At 44.5% G+C, this 20,635-nt stretch overlaps 1 long non-coding RNA gene across 1 annotated transcript in view; it reads left to right on the forward strand.

The window, feature by feature from the left end:
* The window catches only part of LOC117033825 (uncharacterized), a 429,465-nt gene that overhangs the window by 356,446 nt on the left and 52,384 nt on the right, over nt 1-20,635 (forward strand). The window contains exon 5 of the long non-coding RNA XR_004424972.1: nt 12,757-12,881. This is a non-coding gene — a long non-coding RNA (uncharacterized LOC117033825). The remainder of the gene's footprint in view (nt 1-12,756; nt 12,882-20,635) is intronic.

A 20,635-nucleotide genomic window follows, 5' to 3' on the forward strand; every position in this document is an offset into this window, starting at 1 on the left:
TGTGTGACCTCAGAAGTGTTACTTTACCTTTCTTGGCCTCTGCTTCCTCATCTGGAAATCGGGGGTAATGGGCTTATCTTAAAGATCTCTTTGCGGATTTGATACATTAGGCGCACAAAGTGCCTCACTTAGTAAAGGAAACAGTAGGTGCTTAATTGATGCTGCACCTTTCTCTTCCCAGTACTGCAAGGTTTCTGTCGATCTAAACTTTGAGGGAAAGATGTGCTGACAGTGGGCTGGTTATCTGGAGAGGTCCTGCTGTGTCTCTGAAAAGGAGAGCAGGGGGCTCCTGAGGCGAGAGAGGGCAATGCCAAGATAGGGATGCTGGGATCTCACTCTGGGCGTTGCCCTGACAACCACTGCAGTTGGCAGCTTCTCCCTCCCTTCTTGGCACAACAATCCCAGACTGCCTATGAAATGCGTTCAGAGAGAAATCTTTTGCCACTTACATTTCCAATAGGAGAGCTATATTGCCCTTTGATTTCGTAACTAGAACTCAGAGCTTTCTTTCTCCAGGAAAGACAGGTTGCTTGCAGTTATCTATTTTGAACGTAGAATGGGGAGAAATTCAGGCTATCTAGCTGCCTCCTCTTTTGGTTGCATAAGATAACATTTCTTGGGAAGCTGGTACTTCCCTCTTGCAGCCTTGAAAGGGAAACTCCTTTTTGATGAATCAGTGACCATTGCCAGGGTTTGGCCAACCCAGTCTCTGGCCTCAGATTATTTAGGAAGTCTCCCCACATCTACCCCCAAGCTGGGTTATTTACTGTCATCTCAACACTGTCCCCTCCTGCCTTCTACATTCTCCCCTGCGTGAGAGAAGCTAGCTTGGCACCACATCCCCTAGACTTTTGCCAGCAGGGTTCAGGGGTAGATTCTGCCAAGGAGAGAGGCCGGTGTGGTGTTTTGAAGGCTGAGCAGACATCCTTATTCTCGCAGCAGCTGTCGGGGAGTAGGCATCAGGAGATGATGTAGGATGTTGCCAGCGGCTTCCTTCCACTCGTCCTCCTGAGAATTATCCACTTCACCACTACTTTACTTCCCGGATGTCAGTTCTTGTCAATTTCCCTACTGATGTACTCTAACCCATCCCACAGTTCTTTAAACTTTTCCTTCCCGGTATTAAGGCCCTATCTGCTTGAAATACCCAGAGAGCCGCCTGTCTTCCTTCCCAAACTTGGAAACACCCACACCAATTTAATTACTGTTCTAGACCGTCCTTCAGCACTTTATTCCTGTTATTGCCCAAATCAGTAACTCAGAGGTTGAGTCTACAGACTGGAGTAAAGCAGAAACTTGGAAAGTTTCTTCAACTGCTGAAAAGAAACCAAAGGCTCTTTTTATTAAAGAAAAGAGAAAAAAAACACAAAAAACGCTGGGGGCAAATCTAGAGCCTCTGCGGCTAGCTCTGGCATGTGTCAGGATGTTCTCAGCAGTATTTGTGGAATGAATACAGTGGGGAGTGAAACCAATGAAATCAATAATAGTAAAGTAATACGGTCTGATGAGTCATTTCAGTATCACAGGGTTAACCACTCAGATATGCCGGGACTCTTTTTATTGGCCTCGTAGAATCATTGACCTTTTTTCTTATTGAAGTTGTTTAAGATCTAACCAATTGATCTATCGGTAGAGAACCAGTTTCTCCCATTGGACAGCCACACGTTGGTTTTGTAGACTTGACACCAGTCACTAGTATAAAGAAGGGTGGAAGGAATTTGGTGGAAGGCGGTCCCCAGACTGCTTTGGAACAGAAGGGCCTCCTTCTCTCAGCTTGCCGTTACACACCACTTCATTTTGGAGATCTCCAGAGGAAAATGAGGTGTCTCAGTCATCCTCTGCTAAAATACCACATATACCCTAAACCAGGGGCTGGGAACCTTTTCTTTTCAATTTTTTTTTTTTTTTTTGTGTGTGTGTATGTGTGTAAAGAAGTAGGTATTTCTGGCTTTGTGGGGCATACAATCCCTATCCTGACTATCGCACTTTGCCATTATATAGAGAAAGCAGCCATAAACAATATATAAATAAGTGAACATGGCAGTGTTCCAATAAAACTTTATTTCAAAAATCAGAAGGCAGGCCAGACGTGGCCCAGAGGCTGCAGCTTGCTGAACTCTGCTCTAAACTAGCTCAACGTGGTCAGCACTTCCTTCTTTTAATATGTTTCCTTCCCTCATTTCTCTTTGTTGCTTGACTTTAAGAGCTGGCCTTGAGAAGAGGCACAACTGGTGTGTATGTTTAAAAATCCTTAGGCAATGTGTGTGCAGATGGAGAAGAAAACGAACATTTATTCAACCTCTACGACTAAGAGCTATCCGTGCCTTCTGATACATATGTGAAGCAGGTACTGTGATCCTCATAGAAGAGGAAACTGAGGCACAGAGAGGTTAAACAGTTTTCTAAAGTCACATGGCCGAAAGTGGTGGACCCAGGATTTATTTGAACATGGCTCTGTCTGGCTACTTCTAACAGATCTTAAAATGACTAGCTTAAGGCAGCCAGAATGTCTCCGTGCCCCCTGTACCACGACTCAAAAACTAGAGCTTGTCAAAACAAACAAACAAAATTAGAGCTTGGTCAACACAGACACCATAAATCCTTGAATATCACAACCTCCTTAGGAGGAAGATTTTGGTCTTCTTTTGCCCTCCCATCTTAACTATTTTTAATTGTACCGTTCTGTAGTTTCAAGTATATTCACATTCTTGTGCAACCATTCTCCAGGATTCTTTTTGTCTTGCAAAACTGAAACTCTGTACTCATTATACAATATTTCCCTATTCTCCCTCCTCTCAGGCCCTTGCAATCACCATTCTACTTTCTGTCTCTGAATTTAACTACTCTAGGGGCCTCATAGAAGTAGACTCATAGAGTATTTGTCTTTTTGTGATTGGTTTATTCATTTAGCATAAAGTCCTTGGAGTCATCCATGCTGTAGCCATGGATGAATGAAGCCATGGATTCATCCATATGTCAGAATTCCTTTCTTTTTAAGGCCAAATCATATTCCATTGTATGCAGAGACCACATCCATCTGTTGACGGGCACTTGCATTGCTTCTGCCTTTTAGCTATTGTGAATAATGGTGCTCTGAACATGATATACAAATACCTCCCGAAGGTCCTGCTTTCAATTCTTTTCCGTATATACCCTGAAGTAGAATTATAAGAGCATAGGATAAGCCTGTTTTTCTATTTCTGAGGAAGCCCCTACACTGTTTTCCGTAGAAGCTGCACCATTTTACACTCCCATGAGCAGTTCCAATTTCTCTACATCCGCACCAACACTTCCCGTTTTCTGTCTTTGTTTGTGTGTGTGTCTGTGTGATTTTTTTAACTAGTAGCCATCCTAATGAGTGCGAGGTGATTCCTCATTGCTTTTAATTAAAAAAAAAAATGGCATCACACACGTTGGAAACTGTATTTGCCCCTTTAATATCACGACCATATTTTTAAGTCAATAGATATTCATTTATAATCTCATTCCCAGTGGCTGCGTAGTTTTCGGCTCCATCACTTGCTTACTGGACAACCCTGGCCAGGTTGCTCAGCCTCTCGCTGCCTCCATTTCTACAGTGATAAAATGGGGTAATACATATTTAAAGAGACCTTAAGAGAATGTTGTGAGGATTAAATGAGGTGATTGCGTGAAAAGAGTCTGTAGTAGTTCCTGGCATATTGTCAGCAGTCAATAATTGCTCGTTGGGATTACCAATACTTTTATTATTGTTCACCCACTGCATCGATGGATCTGTCTCAGTCATTTCTCATGGACCTTCAGGTTGTTCCTGATTTTGCACTTTGCAAAAAGACGTGAGCATTAGCGACACAGTTGCAGTCATGTCTTTTTTTAAAGCCATCAACAGATGGCTTTTCTCCTGAATGAAGTGGACCAAAGGAAAGAACTCCAGCCCAGCCGAGACCAGGCTCTAATCTTGACTTCCTCAGAACAGCTTCCGGGCACATGAAGCCATCCCCCTCCCACCGACCCCTGGCATACACAGCGCTGGCCTTGGTTTTGAAACAAGCCCTCTCATAATTCATTGCCAGGCTATCTCACCTGCAGATCTGCGGGCCTGAAGCTTTTCGCAGGGCCTCAGCACAATGATGCATGGCCTGGAGAAAGCTTGGTCAAATATTTACACGGAGGAATGTGGCATTTCCTTCCCTGGTGCTCAGATTACCATCAGAGTCTTATCTTTCCCCATAAAAGGAAGTGTGGACATGTATTAAGTTGTCAACGCTAGAAAAATATAAGGTCCAGAATAAAAAGCCTGGGAGATTTCCAGTGTTCTTCTATGTGCTATCGTTTGAGGGTAAGAAGGGGATTCTGCTGGAAGAGGGGGTCTGGGGGCTCGGTGAGGCTGGGAAGTCTGAGGTCAGGAGCATCTGCCTCTCATTAACCCCGGGTTTCTGAGTGGTCAGAGAACACTCTGTGCATTGTTCTCCTCCTGGGAGGGGGACGGCTAATGGCCAGGATGGACCCCCCGCCCCATCTCAAGCATCTTGATAGAAACACAGATAAGAGGAACCTCTCTCTGAAATGAAGCTGAGTGCTAGATGTGGGGAGCACAGGCTAAGAGGCCAGGCAGGACTGGATGGAAATTCCACCTCCCACATGTACGCTTTCATCACTGAGCACGTCACAAAACGCCTTGGAGCCCGAGTCGTCTTGTCTGTAAGCTACAGACAACGTGACCCAACATACAGGTTTCGTGTCAAGTTTAAATGAGATACTATGTGGAAGGTTCCAGAGTGATGGTTTGTGTATGAGATAAAGTCACCATACCAAGTTGATAAATTCCCAGCTAATGCAGAGAAACTGGATGATTTTTGAAACCTGGGCACTCTGTCACATGGACAAACGCCTAACTTGTAATAGCTTTTATTTTTTCAATGTTGAAATGCAGACTCCTAGAAAATTAAGAGACTTCATGCTGGAAGGTACTGATCTAGACCAAAACCATCACACCAGCCTCACTGTGAAAGAACTCATCTGAGCCCAAATTTAAAGTCCTCTTCATATTTCCCCTGGGGCTTTCAGTGTCACGTCAGTGAACTCAGAGTAACTCATTCATCCCCCTGTGCATTCCACCAGCAATTACTGACAAGTGACTGTGTTCCAGGAGCCGTCGTAGGAGCCCCACGTTGAAGGAGACCCAGGCCCTGTGTTTTGGGTGATCCGGGTGGAGGAGGATCAATCATTTCATGTCATAAACTGACAATTACAGTCTGAGCAACACACACAATGGCAGAGGTACATGCAGGGGCAGCAGACAGTGGAATTTCAAAATTGGAAGGAAACTATGTAACTGGCCAGACCTTTCTCTTGCATGCGGTGGTCACCCATCTGTGGACTCATCACCTCCAGGTTCATGAGTTCCCAGCCCACCCCCCTTCTTCTAGCCCAAGCAGCCTTTGGACAGCTCTGACAGTTTGAAAGTCTTTCCTTATGTGGAGCCAATACCTGTCCCCTGGTAACTGCCACACTGCCTCACACAATTAATTCCCTCCGCCTTCCACACGACAGCTCTTCAGATACCCAAAGTCAGCTTACAGGTGACAGGCAAGCAGGGGTCATCTTAGCCTCTCACTGCACAGGGGAACACTGGGGAGTTCTGGGACGCATCCGACCTCAGGAAGGAACTCAGTTCGACATTCGAGGAACTCAATTCGAGGGTACAGTGAGACTGGCTCATTTTGCACTTACTTAGATTTTAACTATTAGCCTTAGTAATTGTGCTGGAATTTATATTTTGCAATGTCCTCCCAGAGACCTGATGAGATGATCCAGAATGATTCATTATTTCCGTTTTGTTCATAAATAAAACAAGACTCCTAGAGTTGATGTGCTCAAGGTTTCAGCGATAACATCTGGTAGAGCTGGGATGCAAAGCCTGAGAGCCTGGGTGTAGTGCCGATTCCACCTGGTATCCTTTCCCTTCCTGCGAGTTGTCCCACCTCTAGTCTGTCCTTCCCATAATCTACTCTGTGGTCTCCCCTTAGATGTACCTTACAATGTTGACTATGTTTTCTATTGCTACAGCGGTCTCACTCCCTTTAATAAAAATCCCCAGAATTCCTGTTGCATTACAGGACACCACTGCGAGCCCTGAGAACAACATTCCCTGATCTCAGAGCTCTCTGCCTGCTGGGAGTTCCAGGGATGTTGGTGTGATAGATGAAATACTAACGAACACACAACAGGCGATAGTTCAGGGAGAAATATATGCACAGAGTCCTTGGAGGACACCGGAGCCGGGTGGGGGGCAGAGGGAGTGGGGGATGCCTGAGACGGAATTTAGAGATGTGTTTGCCAGTAGATCAGCTGGATTGAAGAGGGCCTGGGGGAGACACGGCACGAAACCAGAAGCAAGTTCATGTCGCTGGACCACCAGGCACAGTAGTGGGCTTGGAGAAGGCTGAGACTCCCTGGGAGGCAGGGCCAGGTCCTACGTATAAGCTGTGATGTTAAGGGGTAGGACTTTATCTTGTAAACTGTGATGCACCCAATAGGTTTTGAAGCCGGCCTGTGGCAACTGCATTTGGGATTTGCCTTGGAGGACCCGCCCTTTATGGACCCTGGGGAGGAGGGTGGACTGGAGGAGGAGGTGGAGGTGGGTGGGGTGGGATCCAGTCTGTCTCAGGGGAGGTAAGGGAACTGTTGCCATTATTCAGGATGGAGGGGATAAAGGCCACTGGCAGTTATCACAGGGGAAGGAAGGGACTGGGGAGTTATGGAGAGAAAGGAGAGGGAGGACTGAGGTTGTTAATATGTTCTGAAGAGCTTCCAGGTTGGGAGGAAGCAAACTGTCTTACTTGTCATTGTCCTACCTCTATCTAGACTGCAAGGGGGCTTTGCAGAAAGGAGGTATGCAATTAGTTATTGCAGGTCCATTGGTTTACTGTGGCTGATTTAATAGCAAAGAGCTTCCTCTTTACCTTGGCTTGGTGGCCAAGACTGCTGGCTGGCCACTTACACTGGTCCCTTTCCTTCCTGGGTACTTTGCTGGACAGTCTCTCTCTTTCTCTCTGTCTCTGTCCCCCTGTCTCTGTCTCTCTCAAACTGTTTTTGAATTTTATTTTTCCCCCAGCATTATTGAGATATAATTGACATATAACATTGTGTAAATTTAAGGTGAACAACACGATGATTTGATGTACATAATATGCTTTATCCAAAAGGACTGCCACTAAAGGTTAGTAAACAGTTGCATCCCCTCACACAGTTACCGTCTTCTTCTTTTTGGGGGGTGGCTGTGGTGGTGGAAACTTGTAAGATCTGCTATCTTAGCAGCTATCAAGTGTACAATACAGTGATATTAACTATAATCAGGAAACTGTGCATTCGATCCCCAGAACTTATTCGTCTTATAACAGGAAGTTTGTACCTTTCGAACACCCATAGTTCTGTAGGAAATCTTATCTCTACTTCTTTTACCATACTTAGAAAGTGAGACGATAATCAAGTAGGAAAAGAAGGTGGGAGAGGAAGAGAAGGAGAAAGAAAAGTTAATCCACTGAAGTCTTTGTCTGTTTAGGTCTCGCTTCTGTAAATATCAGATTCATTACCTGGCATGAGCATTGGGCTAGACACCCAGATGTACAGCGACCAAAGCCATCACCAGTTAGTGCTTTGGACAGCAGCACTGTCCTGCTGACCTAGTTCTCATTTCCTTTCCTTCCATTTGGGTCTCTATGCTTTAGTGTCATTGCTCCCCATTCAATTGGCCAACTTGTACTCATCCTTCTGCTTTCTCCTTAAACATCGCTTTCTCGGGGAAGCTCTCCTTGACCCTGAGACTAGGGTGTGCCCCCCAATAACCCTGTCACCGCTTCCTAGATTTACTTCTCCTATGAGGCAATCGTCAGGATTTGGGTTCTAGAATAACTCTTACGGTTTAGCGCTTATGTCCGTTCTTTGCCAGTAGTCAGTCAGTCCATGAGGGTGGCGATGGCGTCTGTCTGGTTGGTGTCTGTACCCTGGAACTTAGCAGAGGGCCTGGCATATAGTGTTCACTCCCTAAATAGCGGGCACATGTGAAAAGATTTTCTCTTAGTAAAATGGGCAGCAAACTTAAAGAAGGCTACTCTTTCGAATGGCTTTCTGGGAAACATATTACACATGTGAGATTCTGAAATGAATCAGGCTACTTGGTAATTTGGTACTGACTTAAATCTAAACCAAGTAAGGAGCGGTCCCATTTCACAAGTGAAGAGTCAGAGCGGCTGAGGGCTGTTGCAGAATCCCCCGGGTCGTGAGTCAGTGGTGGAGGTGTCTCTCCCCCTGGGCTGTCCCTGCTCACCCTTGGGTACTTTCTGTTGGAGTTTGACATAATGTGACTTGGGAAGCATATGGCAGGGAGCCCTTGTCATAAAGGAAAGGGGGCAACCATGACAGTTGGAACTCTGGCTTAGCTACTGTAGGAGGCAACTCGAAGGCTCCGTTTCCTGACTTGGGACATGGAGAGAATATGGCCTTTCCTCGCCGACTTGACGAGTTGTTGGCAAGGCTCAGATGGACGTGGGAGTTCTTCACAAAGAGATTGGCACTGAGCTCAAGAAATTTTAACTCTGAGGGGGGTTATCACTGTGTGAGGGATATAAATGATAAATGTCTAACTATTGTTTTGTGCACCTGAAACTAATTTAAAAAATAATTATATAGTATCATATTAAAAAAAAAATTAACTCTGATACCCCGTGTTTTCCCAGTACGGGGTTTATTTCATATGCTTAGGGCATGTTTCATTTGAACTAATAAGTCAGCAACTCAATAAATAAGGAACAAGAGGATTTGACCTAGTGCTTGTGGAAAAAAAGGGCTGATTTCATTCCTGGCCCAGTGGCAGAGACCTGAAGACAGTACTTTCGTTTCCTAATCGTGAACACATGGCTGCTTCACAAAGGGTGAGATGTGGGATGAAGAGCAGAGCCCTGGTGGCCACATGAAATGAAGCCACTCTGAGAGATCCAGCCATCGTTAGCCGTGAGACGCAGTGAAGAAGTGTGTTTCTCTAGGTGCACGGAGGTGTTGAGCCCCTACGACACCAGGCATACTCTGGTTAGCACTTTTCACATGCCGTTTGGTTTACTCCTTACCCTACATGAATCATCTTCCCTATTTTCAGGATAAGGATATTCAGATTTAAAGGGATTAAGTAAGTTGCCCTCAGTCACACCACTAGACTAGAGCTGGTATTAAACCCAAGTCTGTCTGAAGCCAAATCCCGTTACACTTCTAAATATATTATTTTCTCTCCCCAGTAAGACACTTTCCATGGAGAATGAGTACCAAAAGCACAGATAGGAAAACGTACTCTGCTTTTATTACTAATAATAACTGTGAATGTTTATTAGTGCCGGATAACTTCAGAAACAACCAGGTTTCTTTGGGATTTGGAACTTTCCATTTCCTTTTACAGAAGCTCGCTATTTCTGATTTCCTGTTCTCTATTTGATGGTGCATGAAACCCCCTGCGTACAGAGGCTGTTGAGCAAGGTGGAAAAAAACACTGACTGGGGCCTGGTTCCAGCCCTGAGTCTCTCCTTGGGAGAATTCACTCAAGATCTCTGAGCCTCATTTTTCTTATGTGCGAAATGGGGATAATTATGCTGGTTACTTGCCTACATTCATGGTTTCTGTGAGGCTCTATCAAGGGAATTGTTGTACGAAGTTATGCAAAAGACTCCATGCTGTTATTCTAAGGCTTTGCTCCCACCTCCTCGAGGCCTACGAAACCTTTTGGCATTTCATACCTGTAGAGAATTTATGGTTAGTTGGACAATAATAGCACAATCTCTCATCTGATGACTTACACACATCCTGAAGTGTTTCCGTGTTTGTTTTCTAATTGGAGGAGACGCAATTCTGTTTTGACGTTGTGGACTCAAGGTGCCACTATACCAAAATTCATCTGCTTTTGTTGACATACAGTCAACAAAATCAATCCTTTATTTGTGGACAGCTTTACGGCCCAAACCCAGTCCGTTACTGCAGCCAGTGGCCTTATCTGGTGAGTCTTGTCACTGTCAGAATCAAAGCCAAATATCGCAGGGACTAATGGTGTCACTGTTTCTGTGACCACAGACGCCTGCTTTGGGGGTATCTGTCACTGTCAGAGGCCCTTGATGGAATTAGAGCCCCTTAGTTCATTTGTTGTTGTTGTTCTCTGTTATCTGGGTGAGCTCTGCACCTAACTCTCTTTGCCTTCTCTGAGGAGGCAGCCAGCAGTGAGTGGGTCAGAGGATCCACGCAATCACATGTCCACAATTTTATTAAAATCGCTGGATAATTAGCTTTGTGAAAATATAGGATGACTGCCTTGAGTGCTCATCAGTCTCTCACAGTTCCTAGAATGTGTGTGTGTGTGTGTGTGTGAGTGTGTGTGTGTGTGTGTGTGTGTGAGGTTAGAATCATCTGTGGAAAGAGGGCAGGAGACCTGAGTTGCTGGATCATGTTTCCTTTCATCCCAGGGGTAGCATTGAGTATGAAACCTTTTGGTCTTGGTTGCTGGTATGGACACCACAGACCTCAGGGGTTGGCAAGAGAGGGGCAGGGGAAGTTTCTCTAGGGGGACATTTGTGAGTTGGGCTTCAAATTTTGAACTTGATTTTACCCGGCAGACAGAAGCAACGGCGAGAGGGATTGGATTCCTCACAGGGGAAGCCAACTGAACAGAGCAAAGAGCAAGTCAATCACGGGTCTCAGGAACGGTGCCTCTTCGACTGTGATGAGAAGGATGGTTGTGCTGGTGGAGCTTACAGAGGCAGGAGGTTGAGACCAGCTCAGGAAAGGCCTCCAGAACCAAGCTCAGGTGGTTGACTGGGCAACTCAGAAGGCTGTTGAGCATGGGGAGGTGGGGCGGGAACATGACCACAATTTTTTTCAGCAAGTAGCCAGTACCCAGTATAAGATGTTCAATGTACGTCACCAAATACCTTACCAATGAGCCAAAGGGATCATCTGTTGCTCATATTCGCCCTGCGTCATAAGTGAACTACCATATATATCCCCATTTAGCAGATGAAGAAGCTGAGGCTTGGAGAGATGAAATGCTCAAGGAACTACTACTCAAAGATTAGAGTGTTAAAAATATTTTTCAGTATCATGCCTCGTACGTCTGCCTGATAGAGTCCTGTTGAATGCCTCTAGACTTCAGTTAGAGATTAGATAACATTTGTTCTGTCACCCTGCGTTACAAGGGTTTAGACCTTCATCCAAGATTCTGAAATGGAAAGACGCCCACCCTGCATCAGTAAAATTCAGAATCATTAATACTTAGTAGAAATACCATTTGGCCTTTCTTTTAATCATTTCTTACTCAAAACCAATGTATCGTATATTTTCATTGGCTCTAGGGGAGCCTGGAACTTTTCTGAAGAATGCTGTGCAATGAGCAATTCTGTACCATTTTCTGTTATCACCTCTGATAATGCAGAATTCAGCCACTGGTGTTAATGACACAGTGGAGGCCTAACTGATTCTGGGAGAGCGAAGAAGTTTTGCTCTTTTACAAATACCTCCAGAAAGTAGTGACACTTTTACACAGACTTGCAGATAAAACCAAAGAATCTACTCGCCTGGCTCAAGTTTAGCAAGGGTTACAATGTCACATTTCAGAACAGGAGAGAGCAGGACTATGAAAGAACTGGATATATCGTTATGGGTAAATGTTTCCAGATTTTTTGGGTAGATCCCCAGGAGAGGGATTGCTGGGTCATACGGTAATTCTGTTCTTAATTGTTTTGAGGAATCTCCACACTGCCTTCCATAGTGGCTGCGCCGATCCACATTCCAACAAATACTGTATGAGGGTTCCTTTCTCTCCACAGCCTCTCCAACACTTGTTATTATTTGTATTGTTGGCAATAGCCATTCTAACAGGTATGAGGTGATATCTCATTGTGGTTTTCATTTGCATTTCTCTGATGATTAGTGATTTGAACTTTTTTTCATATGTCTATTGCCCATGTGTATGGAATACTATTCTACCATAAGGAAAGATGAAATACTGCCATTTGTGACAACATGGATGGATCTTGAGATTATTATGTTAAGAAATATAAGTCAGACAGAAAAAGTCGAGAACCATATGATTTCACTGACATGTGGTTTATAAAACTGAAAACAACAGAGGCACAAGACTAACAAATGAAGAAATAAAAACTCATAGACACGGACAATAGTTTAGTGGTTACCAGACGGCAAGGAGGAAGAGGGGTAAAAAGGATGAAATATATGGTGATGGAAGGAGAACTGACTCTGGGTGGGGACACACAACGTGGTATGTCGATGATGTATTACAAAATCGTACACTTGAAACCTATGTACCTTTACCAACAATTATCACTCCAATAAACTTTAATTTAAGAAAAGAAAGAAAGAACTGGATACTTACTTCCCCAGTTGTATTTCCAATGATTATAAAAAGGAATTCTGACTTTGGGGCACAGCTCTGGGATTTGGCTGATCTGGGTTGTAGGACTCATTCTGCAACGCCTGAGTGTAAACTATGGGAAGTTACCTACCTGTCCTAAATCTCAGTTTTCACACCTTTACGGTGACTTCCATAGAGAGGTGTAGTTTGCAAACATACATCTAGAGTGGGTCCTGATGGATATAGCAAGTACTTATAAAAAATTAGGTGAATCTGGAATTAGTTCTTTTCTTTGAGTCCTAGGTGTTTGGTTAGGTTTTTTGTTCTCCATAAGATTCTAGTATAGTGACTCCGAACTTCCTTTTATCTCCTAGATTCCCCTCCAGCCACTTGTGATACTGCTTCAGGAGCACCATGGTCCCTCTCCTGGTCACCTACTTAGCATGTTGCCAGCTTCTGGAACTACTTTGTCTGGGATCCAGGCTGAAGCCAAAGGCAGGTATGCGTCAAAGCATCCTCCAGATATGAAAGGAAATGCATCGTGGAGATTGGGAGGAAGATCACAGTTTTGGGTTCCCCAGAAGTTACTTTCTCCCAACATATAAATGACGCCCTAAAATATATAAAACAGACTCGATGGAAAGCCAAATTAAAGCTAGAACCTACTTGGAAAGAGGTGTTTTAAAAGCTGGCCAGTCATAGATACAAGCTGCCCTCTGAGAAAGGGTGAGAGACGAAAGCTCTGTTTGCCTGGGTCTTGGAGCAGGCAGAGTGAGCACGGCCTCCCTAAGGGGCGTCCGGGGCAGCCTGCCCGACACACCTTTATCCACACGCTCACTATATCAGGGTCAGGGAGGTCTCCTTGGCCACTCTGCCAAAAATGCCAATGCCTTATGCCATAACCTCTCTACCTCGTCTTACTTCTGCCCATAGTATGTATCAGAAACTGACATACTTTATATTAATTTGTCTGCTGTCTTTCTGGAATTGCTCTAAAACTCACTCCTAGCTACTTGAGGGCAAGAACTTTTTTGCTCATGACTATATATGCCCAGTTCCTAAAATGGGGGTTGGCAGACTGAACTCTCAATAAATACTTGCTAATTGAGTGGCACAGATGTATGAATAAATATGACATACTGCACGTTTACTATATGGGAAGCACTCGAGTTCCAAGCCCTTGCAGGAATTAATATAATCTTCACAACAACTCCATAGGGACACCTGTTGAGTCCCCCATTTTGCAGATGGAAAAACTGAGGCAGAGAAAGTTTCATTATCTTGCCAAGGTCATGCAGCTTAGAGCTGTTGTATTTGGGATCAGAACCAGACAATGAGATTTATACTCCAAACTACTGTCACTACCTCCCTCTCTAGCAGGTCCTCAATCAGAGCCCCAGCTTCCTAAGAAATAGAGCCATCAAACTTCAGACGCCAGCCCTGCCTTGGGAGAGCCAATCATATTGTGTTGTATTATTTGAGTCAGGCTTTTATCGAATTGATTTTACAGGGTTTGTATAATGTATTTTGAAAAGAGTGGATAAGGTGAGGATCACAGGGCAGGATAGTGTTTTAGACCTTGAGACAGTGACGAAAATAGGGATGTGCCATCGGGTATATTTTTGAACCAAAAAAAAAAAAAATCACGTTTTATCTACTTCAAGGGACAAGGTCCCACCCACTCCGTTCTTTCTTGGATATTGGTTAGTATCAACAATCTTCATTTGAGTGGGGAAAAATGGCAAGTTGCTTGTGGTTTAATTTTATTTGGGAACATTTGAATTCCCATTTCTACTCCCTTATGCCCCCAGGCCTGTCCCAAAGATGTATTATCAAGACAACTGCTGTGGAATTTCTAGGGTCCAGAGTGAACAGGTCCAAGGGAGAGAATCCTGAGGGGCATCTGTGAAAGGCCTCCCTCAGGAAACTCCTAGCCTGGAGCCCAAAGAACATGGGAGTGGAGCCACACTCAGAATGAGACCACGTGGCTCGTGACCCCAGGAAAAGCCACAGAACAGAAGACTTAGAAGGAGCCTCAGCAATCGGGGGCCTGAAAACCTCAGTGTGTAGATGGTAGAACTGTGGCGCGGGGAGGTCATGTGACTTGCTCAAGGTCATGCAGCGCACTAGAAAGATAAGGTTTATCTTGGGGAAAGCAGAGGCTTTTTACAACAGAAAGGTAATGTCTGTCCACACACCACCCAGAAGCGTGTCCCCACGTGTGGTCACCCTTGAGAAAAGCTGCCCAGGACCTCCTGCAGCCCGCACCTGTCGGAGGGAGGCTTTGAGTGGGTTTTGCAGGTTCCCTGATTCACCAGGTTTCACCTCAGGGTAACTTACAAAGTTATGGCCTCCATAAAGTGAATGCGAATTACATTCAACTGAACCAAGCCTTGACCCTTTTGAAAAAACGTGAAACTTCTGCCCTTATGTTCTCCTCTTGATGAAAATAAATGGCGTAAGAGAGGCCCTGGGGAGAGGAAAGTGTCAGTGCATCTCCTTCCTATCCCTGGTACCTGCAGAACTTTTGGACCACCTGCAGGGGTGCAGACGCCATAGTGACGCATGTGGCAGGCCCTTGCCCTTTGGGGTCATGTTGAGGCCGAATCTGGGGTTAGAAACCTAAGGAACTGGGCTTGCGGTGTTTCGCAGACAACAATCCTCCCTGAGAAGTGGGCACCCAGCTTGCTGCCAAATGCCACCCACATCATTGCACTGTGGCCTTAAAATAACCCTGCAGGTGGACAGACTTTTTAAATTCCCATTTCCTAGATGAGGGTGAAGAAGTTAAACCGGGGTCACATATTCCGGAAGAGGAAGGAACAGATAAAATGGTGAGAATGCAGGGCCAGGGGCGTGGTTTTCTCCAGTTTGGGGGTGGCAGGTGGAGAAGGAGCTAGAGACAGAGTGGATGCAACCGCTAAAGCTCAGTTGACTCGTGTCTGTCACTGAAAGTTGGGAGGGGGAGTTTCTCTTAATGCTGAATTATGTGCAACTAACCAGAGTGAGAGGGGAAAAAGGAAGCCGGGGTTCTAATTTTATCCTCTGGGGCACTCTACCAAAAAGCCCCTCAAGGTGGCCGGAAGTTGGAAGCCCTCAAGGCACGAAGCCCTGGAGCAGCATGCAAACGCCCTGTGCAGGGGTACCACCGAGACATGTACCACGTGGCTTTCTGTCAGCGTCTCTGGCTCTAACTAGCTCTTAAGGTTTTTTTTCCTCTGGCTCCTCATTTGCATAGGGTCATACCCATATGGTGGTGTTTTATTTACCTCTTCAAGGGGAATGACTACTTTAGAAAGAGAAGAAACCAGAAGTCTTGACTTTCTGTAGCCTCTTTCTGTCCCTCCTGCCCTCCTCTCTCTCTCAATCTCTCCAGCCTTTGCCTCCCTCTCCTGCCATCTTTGCTTTTTTAAATGAAGACCTTGCTTGAGTGGTAGGATCCATTTCTTCCCGTGAATGGTTGCCAGTGGGTGTTTGTCTAGTGAGGGGTTCATCCCAGCTGTGTTTCTAGCCAGGGTGAGTTTGAGCGTGACCTACCCCCATGTTTTTGACGATGGAGGGGACTCTTGGAAGTTCAAGAAGCGTACCAGAGCTGTTTCTGCTCAGACAGAGCCAAGGCTTGATTTATATGCTACTTTGCTATTCTTCTGGGATTTCTGGAGCGACGCCTTCAATTTTGCCATTTTAGGTATGGATTTTGCAATTTACACACAGTCCCTTATTGCTCTTAAAGACAGAGTTTTCGTCCCATGTTGGGGATAAGAGAGCAAATGTCTTGACTTTCTCTTGTTCTTGAAGTGATTTAGTTTATTCTTGGCTCACTGGCCATAGGTGGTCAAATGCCTGAGGAGTATTAAACAACCAAAAAACAAGTAAAAAAGACCTTTAGAGGTATAGCTAAAGAAGGATCTGTTACTCTTTAAAATACTTTAATTCCATGTTTATTTATTAAACAAGCATTTATTTTAGGTGCATGACGTGCCAGGCACTGGGCTAGATGCCCAGGACCCAGAGTTAGAGAAGACGCAGTGTCTGCTTTGAATCTGTTCAGAGTTTGCTAATTTCACAACCCAGAGTTCACAACTGTACCAGAGCGACAGAAAAGGGCCCAGGGAGCTTTAGGAAATGTGTGAACTCTGTGAGACAAGGCAAGATTTTATTTTCATGGGCACTTTTCTGAGAAGAGGGTTCATGACTTTCATTGGATTCTTAAAGCATGCATGATCAGAAATGTTTGAGAACCATGGCCTCTGCAATCACAGTCAAGATTCGAGATGACCTACCCCTGGTTACCTGCAATGGGACCTGCCTTCCTCACTCGGTCCTGGTGGATTATCTGCATTGGGGCCTGGTTTTTAAGTCTGTCTTCGGAGAGCAGATTTCTTAAAACCTGGGTCCATGTCTGTCATCTGTACTCCAACACAGAACCCTGAATCCATTATGTTTTTACTTTTCCCATAGTGCTTAGCTCACGTCTGGTAGCAACTAGCAGATCCATGGAAACTGCTGGTTAATTGTGCTCCAACTGTTCTCTCTGGGCTTCCATGTTCCTCATTCTGCTCCATCTCTGGCTCCTGTGAAATACTCTGCCTCTCCCAAGACTGGGTGGGAATAGGAATACTCCTTAACTGGGGCATATGCACACACACATGCTTCCTCTGAAAGTTCTCGAGCACACACACCCCTACTGCTTTGTTCCTTAGCTGGGGAGAGGTGTTTGGACACCATATTAATAATAGCTCTTAGTGTGTATGTGGCACATTCCGTTTTCAAAGGCATTTATAAACATTGAAAGATGAAAGCATGCACCACCCATCCTGGGAAAAGGGGAATGTTAATCACCTCCTTGTCTGTTCCGTGGAGAGGGTCACAGAATCTGAGAGCTGGGAGGGAGGTCAGAGGTCACTGGTGCAACCTCTGTTTCTTAGAGGAATTCTCTTTCTTGTGGAACCCACCAGGAGCGGGGGATTCCCTGCAGTCTTTTCATTAGTTCACACAAACTTATTTAACTTTCAATAATATCTATCTATCATCTATCTTTATCTATCTCCTTCCTCCCTTCCTCCCTCTTTTCTCTTTCATCCTTCTTTCTCCCTCCCTCCCTCCTTCCTTTCTTCGTTCATCCTTTTTTCCTCCCTCCCTTCCTTCATCCCTCCTTCTTCTCTTTCTTTTTGTAGTGCCCTGCCACAATTGCAAATACATGAACAAAATGATGTTGTTTTAAGCCATTACATTTGGGGTGGTTTGTTATGTATCAGAAGGTATCTGTACCACCTGGGCAGACTAGAGTATATAATCACCCTAGTTACAGTGACATTTCAGGCCGTATATATACCACCCTGCCACCCTCACACTGCACCCAGCCTCGATTCTCCTTAATTGCTACTCTTCCTCGCCTTAAAGCCCTCATATAGAGAACTTTGACTAAGCTGTCTTTTTCTCTTTTGAATAAAAATAAAGGGAACATTTATTTTTTATTTAAAAAAGTTGTTTTTCAATTACAGTTGGCATCCAATATTCTATTCGTTTCAGGTGTACAACATAATGGTTAGGCATTTATAGAATTTATGAAGTGATCACCGTGATCAGTTTAGCAAGGAGGACGTTTATTAAGTGCTTGCTACTCCTCAGGTAGTATGGTTAAGTTTCATGCACACAGCTTTCACCCAAATGCTATGAGGTCAATAAGATTTTTCATGCCATTTACAGACCAGGAAGCTGAGGCCCAGAGACACTAAGTAGCTGTGTAAAACCACACAGCTAAGAAGTAGGATTTGAACCCAGGTCTGTCCGGATCTAGAACCACACAATTGATATCACACTATTTGTATGGCACACAAAAGGTGTTTAATAATTCTGATGCGTTGCTTTCCGCACTTTTGCTCCCTTTCATTATTTTTCCCATCATGAACCGTCTACTTTTAAGGAGTTTATCTACCAAATACCTATATAAAATAGTTATTACTTTATTTCCCAGTTTCTTATTAAGTAAAGCTATCAGTATTTTAAAAATAGTAAAGTACTGATCCTTAGTATTTTGCTACCATTTGTAAAGTGCTGCATATTATTTCATTAACTCTTCCAGCCCAGGGAAGTTGACCTTATTGTCCCCATTTTATAAGTGAGGAAACAGAATCCTTGCGGGGCCGAGTTCCCCACGCGTACACAGCCAGTAAGGAGCTAAGCTGGGATCACACTCCTGATTCTAGCAGCTCTGGTCCTCTGAGCTGGCGCCATGCGTCTGACGGTCATGACTCAACCAAACTGAGCAAATGCAGTTGCAGCCAAAAAGCACAAAGAATTAAATTTTTTGAACTTAATCTGTGCAACTATATCATGGATAGCTGTATGATTTTCAAGTGCCCCGTTTCTGTTGTCACAGATACCCAGTTAGTTTGCACTGAGATTATCTATAGGAGAGAGATGATCAGCATCACTGCTAAACTTTGTATTCAGATTTGATACAATGCTGTGTAAATTATACTGAGGTGCCACAATAGTAATACTAGAGTAATAATGTAATAATAGCTGCTGCTTATGGAGTGTTACCATGTGCTCAGTTTTGTGCCAAACATTTTATTACAGTTTCTCCTTTAAATCCTCTGCCCACAATATGTAACCTGTATTTGATGGAAAGGTCAGTTTCTGAGAAGTTAAGTGAGATGTACAAGGGAGTGCTAATGTGAGCCCTGGGATTTGGGTCCAGGGCTCTCTGGCCCCAAAGCCTGGGCACTTAGTACAGTACGTCATCCACTTGGAAATGAGCATACAGGACTTCCAGGCACCTTAGCTAGAGGGCCATGTATCTTGAGACCAATGCAGACCATCTTATGCGGTTATGTGACGGTACCTCTAAAGCATCATGCCTTTGGTGACACAGGAGTAGGGTTGGTGCTGGGTGGCATTTCCCAGATCCAGAATTCTAGTGGTAGCCAATTTGGAGGTCTTTTCTGAATCTTGGTTCTGAGAAACACTTCTTCCAGCTGGTACTCATCTTTCTCACTTGACGTGAAGCTTCTTGAGGACAAGGGCCCTAGAAGGCCTGGGTATAGTGTCTGGCACATCCTGGGGCCTTAATAAGTATCTTGAGTTTCTGTGGAGTTACGGGAGGGGAGATGAATGATGCCATTATCTGCCCGGAGCGTGGACAGGGAGAGAATGCAAGCATCCTAGACTTTATGGGCACAGAGAAGTCATCTTTGGGGTAGGAGGAGAAGAGGTTATGAATGAAGTGGGGTGATAGAGAGGCAACCTGCGGACTCCCCCCTGCTCTGCCTGTGATTAGCTGTGGTTTTAGGCAAGTCCATTTTCCTCTCTGAGCCCACATTTCCACAGAGGATAATGTTACCTGCTTATCTTTATAAGAAAGTAGTTATGAACACTGTGAGATAGAGCATATGTGAAAGGTATGGAAAAATCATCAAACAAGATAAATACAATGGCAGTGGCGTCAACCGCAGTGATGAGGAAAGTTTCCCTGTGTGGATCACCGTTCTGGCATTCTCCATACGGTATCCTCACACAATGCTGTGGGTCGTTAGCTCTCGTTTATACACGAGGAAACTTTATGATAGGCTCATTATTAATTATATAATTATCAAACACATGCAAAAAGAAAATCCTGACATTCACTCGGTTTTCTGGGAGAGGGCAGGGTGAGAGAGCTGGGGACCCAGAGATCCCACTTGGTTGGCCAAAAAGCAACCCTTTCAATTAAGTCTAATTCATGTTGTGTTGGGAACACCTGTGCAACACTAGATTCACAAGGGACTCTTGTTTTTGAAAGTCGTTTGTTGAGGTATTGACATACAAACAAACTGTACATATTTAATGTATACAACTTGATGAGTTGGGAGAGGAATATATGCCCGTGAAACCATCACCACAATCTATGCCATAAACATGTCCATTCCCTCCAAACATTTCCTTCCACCTTCTTTATTTACTATAATTATTGTTTTTTTAAAGGGATTCTTGGAAAGTGGGACTTGCGTCTCCAGTTAAGCATTTTGCACTACCCATAGACCAGGGGAGTGCCTGGATCCTTCTGGAATGGACCCACTTAGGGATGCCCAGATTGAATTAAAGCAGCACATCCTGAAGCCAACTGGCCAGAGTTTGGGCAACTCCATTACCTCATCATCCTTGCTGTGTTGAAGAAACAAAGATAATGACACTTTCCCAAGGCTGGGGCTGCGTAAGTCTTAATTTGTGTTTGTAAATGGCTTTGAAGATGGAAAAGGTTATTTGAGT

The sequence above is a fragment of the Rhinolophus ferrumequinum genome, chromosome 14 (assembly GCF_004115265.2).
Source record: "Rhinolophus ferrumequinum isolate MPI-CBG mRhiFer1 chromosome 14, mRhiFer1_v1.p, whole genome shotgun sequence".
NCBI classification, from domain to species: domain Eukaryota; kingdom Metazoa; phylum Chordata; class Mammalia; order Chiroptera; family Rhinolophidae; genus Rhinolophus; species Rhinolophus ferrumequinum.